At 47.0% G+C, this 15,918-nt stretch overlaps 2 pseudogenes; one reads left to right on the top strand and one right to left on the bottom strand.

Annotated features, from left to right (window-relative positions):
* The first annotated feature begins 183 nt into the window (after positions 1-183).
* On the top strand, positions 184-3,755 carry LOC121655405 (annotated as a pseudogene).
* A 6,597-nt stretch (positions 3,756-10,352) lies between these two features.
* Positions 10,353-15,918, bottom strand: part of LOC121655540 — a 28,299-nt pseudogene continuing 22,733 nt past the window's right edge.

Below are 15,918 nucleotides of genomic sequence, written 5' to 3'. Positions count from 1 at the left end.
CTTCCTGTTTATTACTTTGATGGGGTGTACTTCCTGTTTATTACTTTGATGGGGTGTACTTCCTGTTTATTACTTTGATGAGTGTACTTCCTGTTTATTACTTTGATGAGGTGTACTTCCTGTTTATTACTTTGATGGGGTGTACTTCCTGTTTATTACTTTGATGGGGTGTACTTCCTGTTTATTACTTTGATGGGGTACTTCCTGTTTATTACTTTGATGGGATGTACTTCCTGTGTAGAAGATTGCAGGGGAGTTGTACGGACCTCTGATGCTCGTCTTCACTCTGGTGGCGATCCTGCTGCACGGCATGAAGACGTCAGGCACAGTCATTGTAAGAACACACGACTAAATCCCAGCTTCAGTGAATGTAGCGTCAGGGTAACTAAGCATAGTGCTTGTGTGTGTCTTTCCATGTGCACGCTGCAGAGGGAGGGCACTCTGATGGGCACCGCCATCGGAACTGTTTATGGCTACTGGCTCGGTGTTTCCTCCTTCATTCTACTTCCTGGCGTACCTGGTCAACGCTCAGATCACTATGCTGCAGATGCTCTCCCTGCTGGTCAGTTTCTGTACTACACCCCTTTCAACACTTCACCTACCCCTACCGTGATGCGTGATATTACTTCCTTGTGTCCTGTTGCTAGGGTTACGGCCTGTTTCGGTCATTGCAATCGTTCTCCTCGTGCACTTACAACATCCACTTCCACTTCCTGTTCTACGGCCTGTGGCTGCTGGTTGGAGGACTGTCCACGCTGCGTATGGTAGGACCACATTTCCCATCATCCCTCTGTGGGTGTACTTTCTGTTTGGGCTCACCTAGTACCGTATCTGACAGGTGGCGGCTCTCCTTTCCCGCACCGTTGGGTCAGACGCCTCGGCTGCTGCTCTGCGGAACGCTGACTCTGCTGCACATGAGCTTCCTGCTGTACCTGCACTTCAGCTACCACCAGATCCTGGAAGTCAGAACCAGAACCTCAAGGTCAAACAGAAACGGACGAGATTATTGAATCTCACCATAGAACAGAATCAGAACCAAGTTGGTGTCAGGACAAGAAACAGAACCAGAATAGAGCCAAAATGACTATAACTAACCCAAACCAGGACAAAGGGGACAGACCCAAACCACTGAACAGAAACAGAGCCAGAAAATAATCCAGGTCAGAACCAGAACCTGCCTGACAGCAGTTGTTTTGTGGTTTCAGGGCTGCTGGACTCTCTTGAAGGACCCACAATGGTTCCCAGCAACGACGGTCGCCCGTGATGTTCCAGAACTGATCCTTAACAATACAGCAAAGAGTCCGGGAATTCTGCTGAGGGCCCGCTGAGGGCCGACCTTCTCTTCATCTCTTCAAATCAAAGGTCCAACTTTGAACCCAGCTGTCAGAACCATGAGAGCCCCATCACAGAAACAGGACTGTGTGTTTGTTTATCACATTCGTCTGTTTGTACAGTTTTATTGATTTGATGTATTAATTATGTACAGAGACAATAAACATCTTAATCTTCACTTCGTCTTCCTCAGTGCAGTCAGCTAGAACCTGACAGACGGTGCTCAGGCATGTGCATGTTAGGTGTGTGATCAGTTATTGATGGTGCAGTTCGTATCAATGGAACCAAAGTTTAACACTTTATTTTGAAATGATAAAAGGAAGTTAGAGTTTTTCCCTCCCAATAAAACTTACTTAAAATTTCCCCCCTTTGACTGTCTACTGCCCCGAGCATTGTCTTCCAGGTGAGACTCTGCCTGCTGGGGAACAGGGTTCTGGAAGAGTAGAACTGGTGGTACACATCAAAACCAGAACATGGTCAGATTATGTTACTGACCATGTAACATCCTGTGCACATGACCTCTGTTCACATCGTTTTTCTGTGAAAACTTCAGAACCAGAACATGATGAGAACCCAACGCTTGGCTCACAACAAACAGGATGTGAGGGCGAACAGCCGGAATCTCACAGTCAGACCCGTTTGTAGAAAAGCTTCTGGTCTTAAAAAAGATCTCAAACAGAACACGTGAGAACATTAAAATGTTCCACAGCGCAACTACAGCTGGATGTTGGAAAACTGGAACCAACAGAATATGTAGGCAGGAATGTCCTGTCTCACCATCAGAACTGTCCCAGAACACTGAAGACCTTCACGAGGTTGTCCACAGAACTCAAGTCCAGCTGGACACAACTTTCCCATCTTAGTTCCCAGAAATGGAAAAATGCACTAAATAGAAGATTCCAAAACCAAGAAACACATCTTCATCCTGATACCGGATCTTCATCATTTTCAGGTCAAAGTCAGAGTCCGGCCTGCAGTTTCTACTTCAACTAGCCACCCAGAACCTTAGAGGATTCTGCAGGACCTGGACTCAAATACTGCTGATTCCAACTGCTAAGGGCCACAGCAGAACCGGGCCTGAGCCCAAACCCAAACGACCCCAGAACCACTGAAACATTTTCCAATTAGAACAGCCACCAGAACCAGCGAGAAGCTGGACGGAACATTTTTCACCTGCGAGTCCCTCGCTCAGGTCAGCGAAAAAGTGTGACGTAGGCGTCACGTGGCAGCAGACAGCGCGGGAAAGCGGCACGCAGAGGTGAGCTGGGTCAGTAGGACCGTCAGTAGAACCAGGATGAAGTTTACTTCTGCGGCAGCATCCGCGGCGGCAGACAGGACGTGCACGTGTATCAGAGGATCGTGCACAAGCTGCAGAGCTACGGGAGCGTGCTGACCGAGCACGTGAGCAGTCGCGGAGTTTGAACGACAGAGGTCTTACACAGAAACACACGAGCGCGCACACAGAGAAACTTTTACTATGAACCTGCTGCGATCATACGTCATCAGATCGGTGTTTCACTGACGTCACTGTGTGGTAATCAGATTGTTAATGAGCCCCAGATCAGAAACATTCAGGTCTCACTTTGGATCAGGTTTTTATTCTGCTCCAGATTCTGGTTCTGATTGGTCAGTCTTGGTGCTGAGCAACCAGAACGGTTCCGTCCCGTTCGATCCCCGTTCTAGTTCGGTTCCAGTTCCAGCAGAGTTCAGGGCAGGTTGTGATTAAAAGAAGATTTTCCAGTGAAGAAGTCAGAATCATTCTGCTTGTTTATCAATAATCAGACATTGATTAGTTATCAGGTGAAGTGGAGGTGCTGATTGGTCAGGTGCCTGTGTGATGTCACTGACCTGCTGTGCTGTGATTGAACAGGAGAAAATGGTGACAGTGGCGGGAGACAAAGGCATCCTATGACCGGGACTGGGACTGCTGTGCGACAGTCTGATGGTGAGAACTGACCGACTGATTGATTATTGATCACTGATAGCCTTTGTCTGCAGCTCTAAACCTCTGACCTGTGTGTGTCAGTGGTCGTTTGCCGAGGTGACGCAACGTCTCTGGGCGTCGGCTACGAGCTCGGCCGAGCCGTAGACATGAAGAAGAAGATCCTGTGTCTGTTCAGACCGTCGTCAGGACGCAGTGAGGACACTTCCTGCTTACTTCCTGGTGAAACAGGAAGTACTATCGCTTCATCACACAATCAGGTCAGTTTACTGATCTGATTGGTTTGACGACTCATTAACTTCCAGTTTCTGCCTGCAGCGCTGTCCGCCATGATCCGAGGAGCCGCAGATGGCGAGCAGTTCGTGGTGACAGGACTACACTGAGGACGAGGTGGAGAAGGTTTTGGAGGATTTCTTCATCAGCCTGAAGCAAAGCTGAGACATCTCAGAGTGCTGCACCTGCTCTTCCTCTGAGTGATGAAGATGATCCACCCAGATGGAAAGCTCCCACGTGGAAACGTCATGATGTTGGTGGAGCTTTCTTTCAATCTTATGTCTTTTGTTTGGGTTGTAAGGAATAAACTTTTTTTTAAAGTTTGGATGTTGCTTAAAATGTAAATAAAAACAGAATTCATGGATTTTATAAATCATCAAGCCGAAATTTTCGACTGCCTCCAGATTTGCAGTCCAGCGCTCTCTGAGGTCCGAGGGCCGGTCCCAGACTTAAAGCTGGAGGGGATGGGGCCTTCTCTAGTCGGCCCCAGACTCTGGACCTGCCCCTCCATGTCCTGATCTGCTCCCACCGTGGAGGCTTTAAGTCTCATCTAAAGACCCATTTTTATTCTCTGGCTTTTAACCACCGCGTGAGTTGTGTGGTCCTCCGTGTCTTTTTATTTATTTATCTTTTCATTTGTTTTTATTGTTGTAACATTAGCTGGTGGAGCTAAACAGGGAAGCACTTGGTTACTGTTTTTATATTTTTATTTATTTATATTTCACCTGTCCACTGATAACAAGCTGGATGCTCCCTCTCCTCTTTAGTCTGCAGGACACCGCCGTCCATGCTTTCCACAAACTAGTTCACATCTTCATCCAGGTTTCCACTTTGCCTCAGACATTTTAAATGAGCTTTGGTCCAGAGAAGACAGAAGAAGCTTGTTCTGGATCCTGTTCACATCTGGCTTCTTCTCGGCATGATGGAGCTTTAACCTGCATTTGTGGTTTTCAGGGTGAACTGTGTTCACAGACAGTGGTTTCTGGAAGTCTTCCTGAGTCCATGCAGTGGTTTCCAGTAGAGAATCATGTCTGCTTTTAAGCAGAAGATCACCAGCATCCAGCTTGACCTTCAGCCTTGTCCCATGCACACAGAGATTCCTCCAAAACTCTTATTCTTTTGATGATGATTCGGGCAGCATTGACTCAAATGGAGCAGGTTGTCCGATGAACCGGATTTCGGTGGTTCAAATTCCGCTCCCCCTTTGACAAAACATTTCACCCTCTTTGCCTCCAGAGTTGGCATCACTGGTGTAAGAATGTGTGTGTTCGGGTGTTGGCTGGAGAGGCTGCCACGGCACCCTCAGTCATGTGTTCAGACTTCGGTATCTGACAGAATTGCACCATCATCATCAGTCCTTCATCACAGTATCAGAAACCCGAAGACTCGTCTCTTTAGAGAACTCTTAGATTGACTCTGGACTTCTGGACCGGGTCTGTGTGGAACCAGAACTCCACGCTGACACCAGAGTTTGGACGGATAAAAGATTGTGTTAAATGTCAAACTGAAGTAAAAAAACAAAAACAAACCTGAAGCCCTTGTAACCCCACGTCATAGACCCTCATATAGATTAACCTATAATAAAAAACAGTTTATGACAATTAACAGGTAAATATGAATAGTCCAACAGTTCATAGAGTTTATCGTTTTCTTTTAAAACTGTTTAGAATACAGAAAGTTTTTGATAACTAAAACCGAATAGTTAAAGTATCCCTCCGCCTATTCACACACACACACACATATATATATATATATATAGAGAGAGAGAGAGATAACAGAAATTCTCTTGAGCAAAATTTAAGCTGAACAAATTGAGTCTAAATTCAGTTATAGCCCAACCTCAATTGAAAGACCGATCTTAAAGATTCATTTGGCATTAAACAATTTGATCAACAAAGCAGGTTGATCTTACCGCACGTAAAACAAGGTGTTACAGGTGCCGACCCTCAGCACAGTGTGAACGTTTATGTCTTATGTGTATTTATTTTGTGTGTATGTGTTCACTAAAAATTGCCGACTTAAATAACTAAGTTTTGGTAGATATTTCTCTAACAGCAACATAGGTGCTACATGCATATATTCAAAATCTCCTGCAGCACTTGAACGCAGCAGTGGCTTCATTTCACAGCTCTGATCAGAGAGCCTCATTATTAATCCAAGTTTCTCTGTATTCATGGTTCCTGGATGATCCTGGTCCAGGTTCAGATCAGGTCCTCAGACCTCCAGCAGGTGGCAGCAGAGAGCAGATATATTTCATTGAAATTCATTTTATTCCAGTCTTTTTTATTTTACATATATTTATTTTGCTTTTATTATATGTTATTTTACATGTTTATGAATAAATGATAAAAAGAAGAAAAAAAAGACTTTTCCCTCATGTATGTATAATTAACACATGTAATAGAGGGTTGACGGAGATGTGCAGGAGGAATAACGGGTGATGGACAGAACCTGAAGGACTCAGTCCAGTGTTTAACCGAGCCAACAACCTGCAGAACACGTTACCGGGTCAGGTGCAGGAGCGTATTCCCATCATGCACTGGGACAGGGGACTTCCTGAGGGCAATAAAAGGCGAAGCGGTGCTACAGTTAAAATATTTTATTTGTTTTAAAATATACATTGTTTACAAACTGAGAAAATAAAGTCATCAGAGTTCTAACAGTCAGAGATTTCTCCCCAACAGGAAGTGAAAGAAAAAATACCCGCCGCCACGAGGAAAGTTCAGTCCTGAAACACCTGGGCCCAGGTGAGAGGTCTCAGAGACAGCACCTGCGGGTGAAGTGTGAAGGAGGGGGTGGGGCTAACAATCACCTGGATGTCACATGGAAACATCCAGCTGGATGAAAAACATTTCCCCGGTGAGGTCTAGTCTTCAGGTGTGCATGGAGCGTTCCATCAACACTTCACGTCGTCAGACAGAAACCTGAACACTGTAATGACTGTAGGTTTCCATGACGACAGTGATCACATAACAGCATTAATACACATACAAGAAGCTTTAAGATGGAGGTGGGGGACCTTTCTGAAGCTTCACCAGCTTGTCACAGCGCACCTGCAGATTGAGACCGGATCAGACCGGAAACAGCAGCGATGCATGTTGGACACAAACGCTGGACCTCATGTTCTTCTATGTCCTGTTTATATTTATAAGTTTTAATAGCTGAACATCTGAACTGAACCGTTAATGACAATCAGTGTGTTAGCTCAGATGAAGAGGAGGATGATGAGGAGGCAGAATACAAATGATATAGAAGAGAAAAGGAAACGGCATGAAGAATAGAGGGAGGGGGAGGTGACCTTGGCGTCTCAGATTAAACTCAAGAATGAACCATTAAAGATGCACGAGTCCGGATGTAAAGTCTATTTATACCAGCTGCACGTCTCTTTGTGTGTGTCTCTCTCTGTCTCTCTTCCTCTCTCTCTCTCTCTCACACACACACACTTTCCGAACATCTGATGACTCAAATGAAATATTAAATGTTCTGGTCTTTGTCTTTTTGTGAGGAGTCTTTCAGAGTCTGAACCAGGATCTGGTTCTAACAGCCAGCTCAGTAAGGACTGGACACAATGTCCATACATGTCCTTATATGGTAGACAAATACTGGTCTCCAAAAACACAAACAAAATCAAACAAACTCTCACAGACGCTACAGTATCAGTGAGACGGAAAAAGGTGAATAATTTAACATCTGATGAGGAGGAGGAGGAAGGTGGGGGGAGGAGTGGTGCGTTTAAGTGTCAGAGTCTGTGTTGGGGCTAAGCTGTTGAGAAATTGAGACGTTTAAGCAGTTAAAACGGTCATTCTGTGGTTTTACCTGCAGTAAAAGTGCACCTGAACAGACCGTTATAGCCCGACTGAAGAAGACTGATCTGATGAAACATTCCAGCTGGTTTATTTTACCGTGAAAAGCTTGTTTCCTGTGCCCCACCATGCACTGTTAGCTGTCCTCTGTTCACAAAAGCTGAAAAAGCTCAGACGGATTCACAAGCAGCTGTTTCAAAATCCATTTCCAGCTCTGACTGACAGAACCTGCCAGGGTGGACTGGGTCTGTTCTGGATGAAGCTTCAGTAATCTTGAAGTTAAGAAGACAAGAGTATAAATCATATAATCTTGTCTCAGCTTTAAAAAAATTAAATGACTCAGCTGATTAAAGTTTTTGATGGATGAGCTCCAACCATCTTGTTAATTAATTAGTCAATAATTCCATATAAAACGAATGTGAAATACTTTCATTAGTTTTTGAGTTTGACCAAAATGAAACATTGGTTTCTGGACAAAACTGAGATGACTGAACAAGGGATCAATGCTCAATTAGTCCAAAAACAAAACAATCAATAATGAAATCATTCATTGCAGCTTTAATCTAAACATTCAGTGATGATTAATCAATACTTTCAGCTAGATCATGGAGTTCACGGCTGAACAGGACTTGGCCCAATGATCAATACTTGGCCACTGATCCGGACTCCACGAATTTCTGTGAAAACACGACTGAGAAAGCACAAAGTGACAAAGTCTCAGGAGCAGAACCAGAGCAAGTGTCAGATCGATCAATAGAGGATCAATCATGGGTGATCGGTGAGCCACAATCGGAGCTGTGAGGAGGCAGCAAGTCAACATTCGATCTGCGACATCAAAGAAGAACGGAGTGAGCGCGCGTGTGGTACGGGAGCTCTGAAGTGCCAAAAACAAAGCTGCAGTTCCTCCACTCCACCAGGGGGCGCCTGCAGGAGGGCCAGACTCAGTGGATCCACCCCTCCACTTTATTACAATGGATCAATAATGGTTCTGTTTCTGGCACCAACAGGGCTTCCGTACAGCAAACAAAAAAACACAAACAACAAATCAAAATCCAGCTAAACTCTCCAGATCAAAACTCGGGGATTTAACAAAAAGGTGAAAATACAACTAAACAACAACAAAGGTTGATGGTTACATTCCAGGTGTGAGGTGTGGAGAAGCTCCACCCCCAGCCCCGCCCCTGAAGTACAGTCACCAGTGGGGGAGGGGTGAGTCCGAGTCAAAGGTCACACTCAGGTGATTCCACAAGTGACCAATCAGCTGACTAAATAATGTCACATGACAGGAAATGATTTAGCAGGGACATCAATAGACAAGACTGACCTTCTGCAGGCCCGGCGTCGTACTCACAACCTCATAACAGGATGTGAGAGGCACTGAGAGTCTGAGTGTGTGCGTGTATTTTATTCCAGGCGTCTCATCTGTTACCTTCAAAACGTATCAAAAGTCTTTACTTTCTGTTTCTAAAACTCTGACAACACACACACACACCGGACCGATACTGGGTTTCTGACATTGATCCTGGTTCTGATTGTCCATCAGGTTAATTTACTAGTTCGTCGTCAAACAGATTGCAGAGTTGAGTCCTGTGAAGCTGGAAGAGGGACATACGTTTTGTACAGTTGCATCTGTATCAGTAGTGGAATTAGACTTTTATACATGGGGGTGACCAAGAATTTATCAGGGGGGTCATTTAGTAAGAATTGTGGTTCGTCTCTGTAACGCACACTCGGCATCCATTGCTGTGATGACTGTGGTCCACATTAGAGAGACGAGAAATAAAACATCTTGACATTAACAATCTGGGTGACTACGTTAAGTTCAGAATGGCCCACAGAAGGAAGTTGATTGGTTTGGGTGCAGTATGTGGAGTTGATGTGGTAGCAGGGGGGATCAGTTCTGGTCTACTGATGGTGGTGGTAGACTGGATCCTTGTGTCAAACCACAGTGACTTGTGTGGCTAGCTCGCTTGGCCTGATCTGTGTCCTCTGTATCTTCCCTTTACAAACAAGACTGGTTACAGAATTAATTTATCCATATTTTCATGCTGTAGCTACTTTAAACCCAGCTAGCAGCCTTGCTAGCCTACTGTTTAAATGAAACTAGATCATGTAGCTAGCTTCGTCAGTGCCAAGTATTGTGGATACCAAAGTTCTCTTTGAGCATCTTTATACTTTATTTCAGCTCCAATGTGAAAATCATGATTGACTAAATTGATGTGTAGTCCCTAAATACACTCATGGAAAAATAAATATGACATGTTTTTCTTCCACAACATCTTGAAACCAATCTAGTGCTAGCATAAAACTAGATTAGCATTAGCTACATAGCTTCGTGCTAACATTAGGTTAATAGCCTCACACAAAGTAGTTGTATTTGCACAGGGACAAAATCTCTCCTACATGTCAATATTTAAAAGGTTGCAAATTAGGAAACGACTTTAAAAATTTAATTCAAACTAGTGTAGTGATACTGGTGATCCATGCATGTCTGAAAAAGATGTTTGCTCTTTCCCTGTGACCTGTCAATCATCTGAAGTGGCACCTGGTTTGCAATTTTCCAACTTGACCACTTGATGGCAAACAACTAAGGCTTCACCACCAGTGAGATCAGAACATTTTTACAACCTGTCACAGGTACAAATGATCATCTGTCGGTTCCTCTTCTGTTTTACCCCAACCACACTCAAGTTTTATACATGTAAATTTACTTTGTGGCCAGTGTTTTTTTAAACTAAGTCACCTCCCTGCTTCTCTTTCTGTGGTTCAATAGTAACTGTAACAACTGAATGGTATTACTGTGATTGATTGTCAGAACTGATCGGTCCCACATACCCATGCATACATACACACACAAACACACAAACACACACACACACACACACACACACAGGTCAGGCGGTTAACTCGGCAGCATACGGTAAAGTATGGCTATATCCTGGATGGGTGTGGCCTGTTCCGTGGATGACGGACCAGGCAGTTCCCGTGGTGACAGCAGGCTGTCAGTCCAGCAGCGTGCCTTGCTCTTGGGCTCGGGTCAGGCTGTCTTTGCCCGGTTGCAGGTGATGCACACCCATCCTCTTCGGGCCTCTTCTGAGGCCGCCTGCGATGCGGTAGGTTAGGTTGAGGGTGGGGTCAAAGTCCAGGAGGCGTGGTGAGATGACGGGCAGGTCATGAGGAAGAATGTCTCGCTCTTCAGCCGAGCTCTCCTCATCCTCGTCGTCCTCCTTCCTGCTGGCCTCCATGGGGCTGGTTGCCCGGTAACCGCCGTGTCAGCGCTGCCACAGTCGTCTCCAGGTTCATCAGCAGCCTCTCTCCCTCCTCCACAGAGCCGTCCCCGCCGCCATTACTGTCCTCTTCTGCTGGACCGTGGCTCTGTGTCCGTGTCGGTATCCAACTGGAGCCGCGGCTCGGCGTCCAGCTCCGTGCTGATGAGCCTTCTTCACCGTTCCGAATATGCTGCCCTGTGGTGGTCTGAAGAAGAGGAGGCCCCGCCCCCCCACCGCCTGTCTCCTCCTCTGTAGCTCTTGGGCCGTCTCGGCTGCTGAAGGAGGTCCGATGAACCACAGAGCCGTCACAAGATGGCGCCATCTTCTCCACAAAACATCGCTGCCAGTTGGCCAGCAGGTCCTCTTCTGAGCTGCCAGAGCTCGTCAGGACGCTGGGTGCCTGAAAGAAAGGGGGCGGAGCAACAACCCGTTACATCACATGACATCACAGATTTTATACACAGGATCTCTGATTAGAAACAGAACCGCAACTACGACACATTCAGTCTGAAGCTGCCTTTCCACAACAGGAACCGAACCAGGTCCTGGTTCCACTGATTGGAACCAGAACTTTTGGTTAATGTGGAGAAAAATGCTATTTAAACTGAAATACAAGAACATTTTTTCAGGAACCACAGAACAGATGAACAACCTGACTCTGCTCTGATTGGCTATGTGATCAGGTGTTGTGTTAGTGGGCGGGGCTTCACTATACCTGTGGTGGGCTGCTGAATGGGCTGGACTGGCTGGACCAGCGGCTCACTGATGACGTCCCGCTGTGATGGGGGCGTTCTCTGGTTGCACCGCTCCCCCCACCAGAGGAGGAGGAAGGGGCGGGGCTTCCAGGGGCCAGTCTCTCGTCATCGTTCTGAACAAGGCTCAGAGAGATGGCCTGCCTGGTGGCATAGGTGCAGTTGGGCAGGGGGGAGTTTTTAGGGATCTTGACTTTGTCATCAGATGACGAACTCGATAACTTTGCGCCCAGGGTACAGGGGTGGGGCGGCAGCGGCGCCGGGTAGGGGTTCAGCTTCTCAAAGGACGGCAGCTCCGCACTGCCTCCTCATCCAGGCTGCTCTGACTACGAAAGGAGCCATTCTGCTGTGACGCCCTCCTGACCGCTACCATTCTCCCGGGCTCAGCGCCGGGTGGGGCCCGTCATGTCCACGTGCACAAAGACATCCTCTGCAACCCGGCGGCCACAGCCTGCTGGACTGGGCCGAGTTTTAGAACCAGGTGGCTCCGGTTTCTCCAGCACGACGGCGATGACGGAGGTCGGCACGACGTCAGCGGGTGTCACAACTTAGCGTGTCTGGGTCCTGAGAGCCAGGAGCGGGGCCTCGCTCGGGAGGCTGCTCTTCATGTGTTTGTTCAGCATGTCTTGAAGCTCCGAGGGAAGCTGCAACACACACACACAAGACTGGGTCAATTCACTTATGGAATGAAAACCACCATTCCTGCTACACTTAAAAGCGGCCCGCGTTCACACCTGTTAACCAAAGTGGGAGGACTTTAAGGAAGTAAACATAGCTTGAAATTTAGTCCTGAAAGTTGATAGTTAAGTAGTAAGACTCCACTATGGTGGAGTGGAATATATTGGTGTAGAAGTCAGCTTTTTCTTTTTTTTTAATAAGTAATACCGGTCATCTAAATATCTGAACACACATGTTCAACATGCTGTTTCTCTAACAAGGAGATTAGTAGTAGTAATACATGTACATATGCTACTTAGATACCCAGCATTTTCCCTTCATTCTATCACCCTTCTAAAACCTGTCTGAAACTTGTGAGGAAAGCCTATAAATAACCTCTGGAGGTCATTACAAAAGGAAAAAAGGTATGACTGGCAATATGTCATCACTTTGCAAAAGTGTCCTCACTTCAATTGTTGAAAAACTTACAGTGGTCCTCACAATGATATAAGAACAAGGCACATTCACACACAGGTTAAAAGTGTTTCCAGGAATGCGATGCTGAGTCTCTACAAAGTCTAATGGATTTAATGCAGTCATCAACACTCAGGATCAATCACACACACACACACACACACACACTCCTGGTGCCATTAGTGGATCAGCCGTTTCCTCCATTAAACGCATAGCTTCCTGTTGATGACCTCTCCAGTTAAAACTAGTGTAAACGCTGAAGTCAAATCTGCAGCCAGTATGTTGCCACGGTAACCACTATATCACTCCTTGGAGCTGAGCTCCAGCGAGTAAGACAACATCACACACGCAGACAGACGGTACCTTACGTCAGCAAACTTGTGGTTCCTGAAATGTGACTTGTTGCATTTGAGCAGCTGTACAGCCAAGTTACAGTCCTGTCTGTAACGCTCCTGTGGAGAGAAGCACACCTGTCAATCACCTGCCTCTACCTGCTTTAACATCTGAGCCAGTCGGAAAGCAGGACTGTGCCCTGGCATGAGTCACATGATCCTGATAGCCCATCAGTTGGACTATCTTGTTTTCCCCAACCAGCTGCCGTACTTGGAAGGAGGCAGCAGCAGGATGGAGATACGTTTACCACAGAGACCAGTCAGCCTGGAAATTACCTCCAGACTCTGAGAAACATCACCAGAGGATAATTCAGCTGGTCTCGGATCAGTGGAGGATTCTCAGTCTCTGTTATAATCAAACACAGGTGAGTTAAGGCCAGAGCCAAACAGATTGCTGCCTGACAGACGCTTCTCAGGGCAACAATTGCTCCTAATCCATATTTAGATATGGTTTCTGTGAGGTCAACAAAGTAAAAGTTCCCAGGATAAACGGCTCTGGGGAAGCATCTTCCAGCTCTAACTGTTGCTGGGAATGCCGCGCTGATTTTCAGGACTATTCCAGTGTTTTCCAGGAGAGACTCTCCTGCTCATCAGGAACCAGATCAGGTTCAATCATTCAATCAATCAAATTTTATTTATAAAGCACTTTACAGCAACCCTAGTTGATCAAAGTGCTGGACTACCTGACCACTATTGTGTCAAAGGCTGATCTGAAAAAACAGGTTTTCAGTCTGGCCTTAAACAGGGGCGGGTCCGTGATGGAGCCCAACTCCAGGGCGAGGGAATTCCAAAGTTTCGCCCCTGCTATTGTAAAGGCACGATCGCCCCGTTTGCACCTGGACGTTGGACTACCAGCAGGTGTTCAGAGAAGCGCAGGGCTCTACTGGGCTGGTGGTTGGTCAGCACGTCAGGTAGATAAAGAGGTGAAAGGCCAAGGATGGAACAAAAAACAAACAAAGTGAACTGGCAGCAGGAGTAGAGAGTACAGGACAGTCAGGATGTGGTCATGTTAATGGGGGTTGGTGAGGAGCTGGGCAGTGTAGACGGTGCAAAGAGGCCAAATTAATTCCAACGTAGTTAATCAGAAACCAGGATTTAAAATCCCTGAATCACTTCTAGGGACAGGATTTACGTATTCAGATTTTCTGAATAAAAGATCAGGAATTCAGAAATATGATGAGGTCCTGAGCTGGTTCTGCGGTCGGGTTCAGGTCTGAGCTGGTTCTGCGGTCGGGGTCAGGTTTGAGCTGGTTCTGCGGTCGGGGTCAGGTCTGAGCTGGTTCTGCGGTCGGGGTCAGGTCTGAGCTGGTTCTGGGGTCGGGGTCAGGTCTGAGCTGGTTCTGCGGTCGGGGTCAGGTCTGAGCTGGTTCTGCGGTCGGGTTCAGGTCTGAGCTGGTTCTGCGGTCGGGGTCAGGTCTGAGCTGGTTCTGCGGTCGGGGTCAGGTTTGAGCTGGTTCTGCGGTCGGGGTCAGGTCTGAGCTGGTTCTGCGGTCGGGGTCAGGTCTGAGCTGGTTCTGGGGTCGGGGTCAGGTCTGAGCTGGTTCTGCGGTCGGGGTCAGGTCTGAGCTGGTTCTGGGGTCGGGGTCAGGTCTGAGCTGGTTCTGCGGTCGGGGTCAGGTCTGAGCTGGTTCTGCGGTCGGGTTCAGGTCTGAGCTGGTTCTGCGGTCGGGTTCAGGTCTGAGCTGGTTCTGCGGTCGGGGTCAGGTCTGAGCTGGTTCTGCGGTCGGGGTCAGGTCTGAGCTGGTTCTGGGGTCGGGGTCAGGTCTGAGCTGGTTCTGCGGTCGGGTTCAGGTCTGAGCTGGTTCTGCGGTCGGGGTCAGGTCTGAGCTGGTTCTGCGGTCGGGGTCAGGTCTGAGCTGGTTCTGCGGTCGGGTTCAGGTCTGAGCTGGTTCTGCGGTCGGGTTCAGGTCTGAGCTGGTTCTGCAGTCGGGGTCAGGTCTACATGTTTTCCGTTCAGATTACATGATTCTGGTTTGGTTTTGACTGGTCTAGTTTGGTCCAATTAAACCATTAAAGATTTGTTCTGGTTCTGTTGCTGACGTCTGGAGTTCTGATGACGGGAACCTGGTCAGCTGATCCGGAGTGTGTGCTGGTTCTTACGTTGAGCTCCTCCAGACGGTCGATGGTGTTTTTAGCATCCAGCAGTTTGTTGGTGAGCTCCACGATTTCCTGGTCCATTGTTTTTTTGTCCCTCTCCACCTTACGTAGCTGTGGGCGGGGCATAAACACAACATTAGAGCAATGATGAGGCAGCCAATCAGGAGCCTGAGCTTACAAAAGGCGGGGCTTCAGGTCACATTCAGATCATGTGGGAACAGATCTACATTCATTCAGCAACACAAACCGGTTAAACTCCATCATTCACATCAGTTTATCCCAACTTTACTCCTCCTGCTGGCAGTAATCAGTCAGTCTACAGTTTTCCCAGATCATTTGAATGCTACACTCGTCAGCAGCGCTGCAGAGATGCATTATGGGATGCAGTGGAGCAGCTGCAACAAGATCATTTAGATCGATGAGATCTTGATCAAAGCGTCAAAGCTAAAATCTGATCAATAATCGAGTTTCTGCCAAAGCGGCTGTGGACAAAGCTAGCACTAGCAGGTGTTCTTCATCATCGCTGCTCCTCATCAGATCAGGACGCTCTGTTGCCGTCGACAACACGTCAAACAGAGTCCACCAGCAGGTCCGGTTCTTTTAAAGTCCCCATGAAACTTTTTAACCTGTCCAACACGTCTGGTGATGCTCAGCGAGAACCAAGCCGATGACGCAGCTACGTTCACACTGCAGGTCTTCATGCTCAATTCTGATTTTTATTTTTTTTTTTTAAAGCTGATTTTTTCACGTAGTTCACATTATAACTTAAAGGCCGCTATCAGACTCCAACATGAACCGTGTAAAGCCCTGAGGAGACCTGGAAATGCAGACTGCTGTGTTTTAAGAGTTAAACATGGATGCTACACGTTAGCAACTTTTGATAATGTGTAATGGGAGCTGACAAAGTTATGGTACAATCTGCCACGT

This window comes from Melanotaenia boesemani, chromosome 16, assembly GCF_017639745.1.
Source record: "Melanotaenia boesemani isolate fMelBoe1 chromosome 16, fMelBoe1.pri, whole genome shotgun sequence".
NCBI classification, from domain to species: domain Eukaryota; kingdom Metazoa; phylum Chordata; class Actinopteri; order Atheriniformes; family Melanotaeniidae; genus Melanotaenia; species Melanotaenia boesemani.
This window is presented reverse-complemented; position numbering and strand designations above follow the sequence as displayed.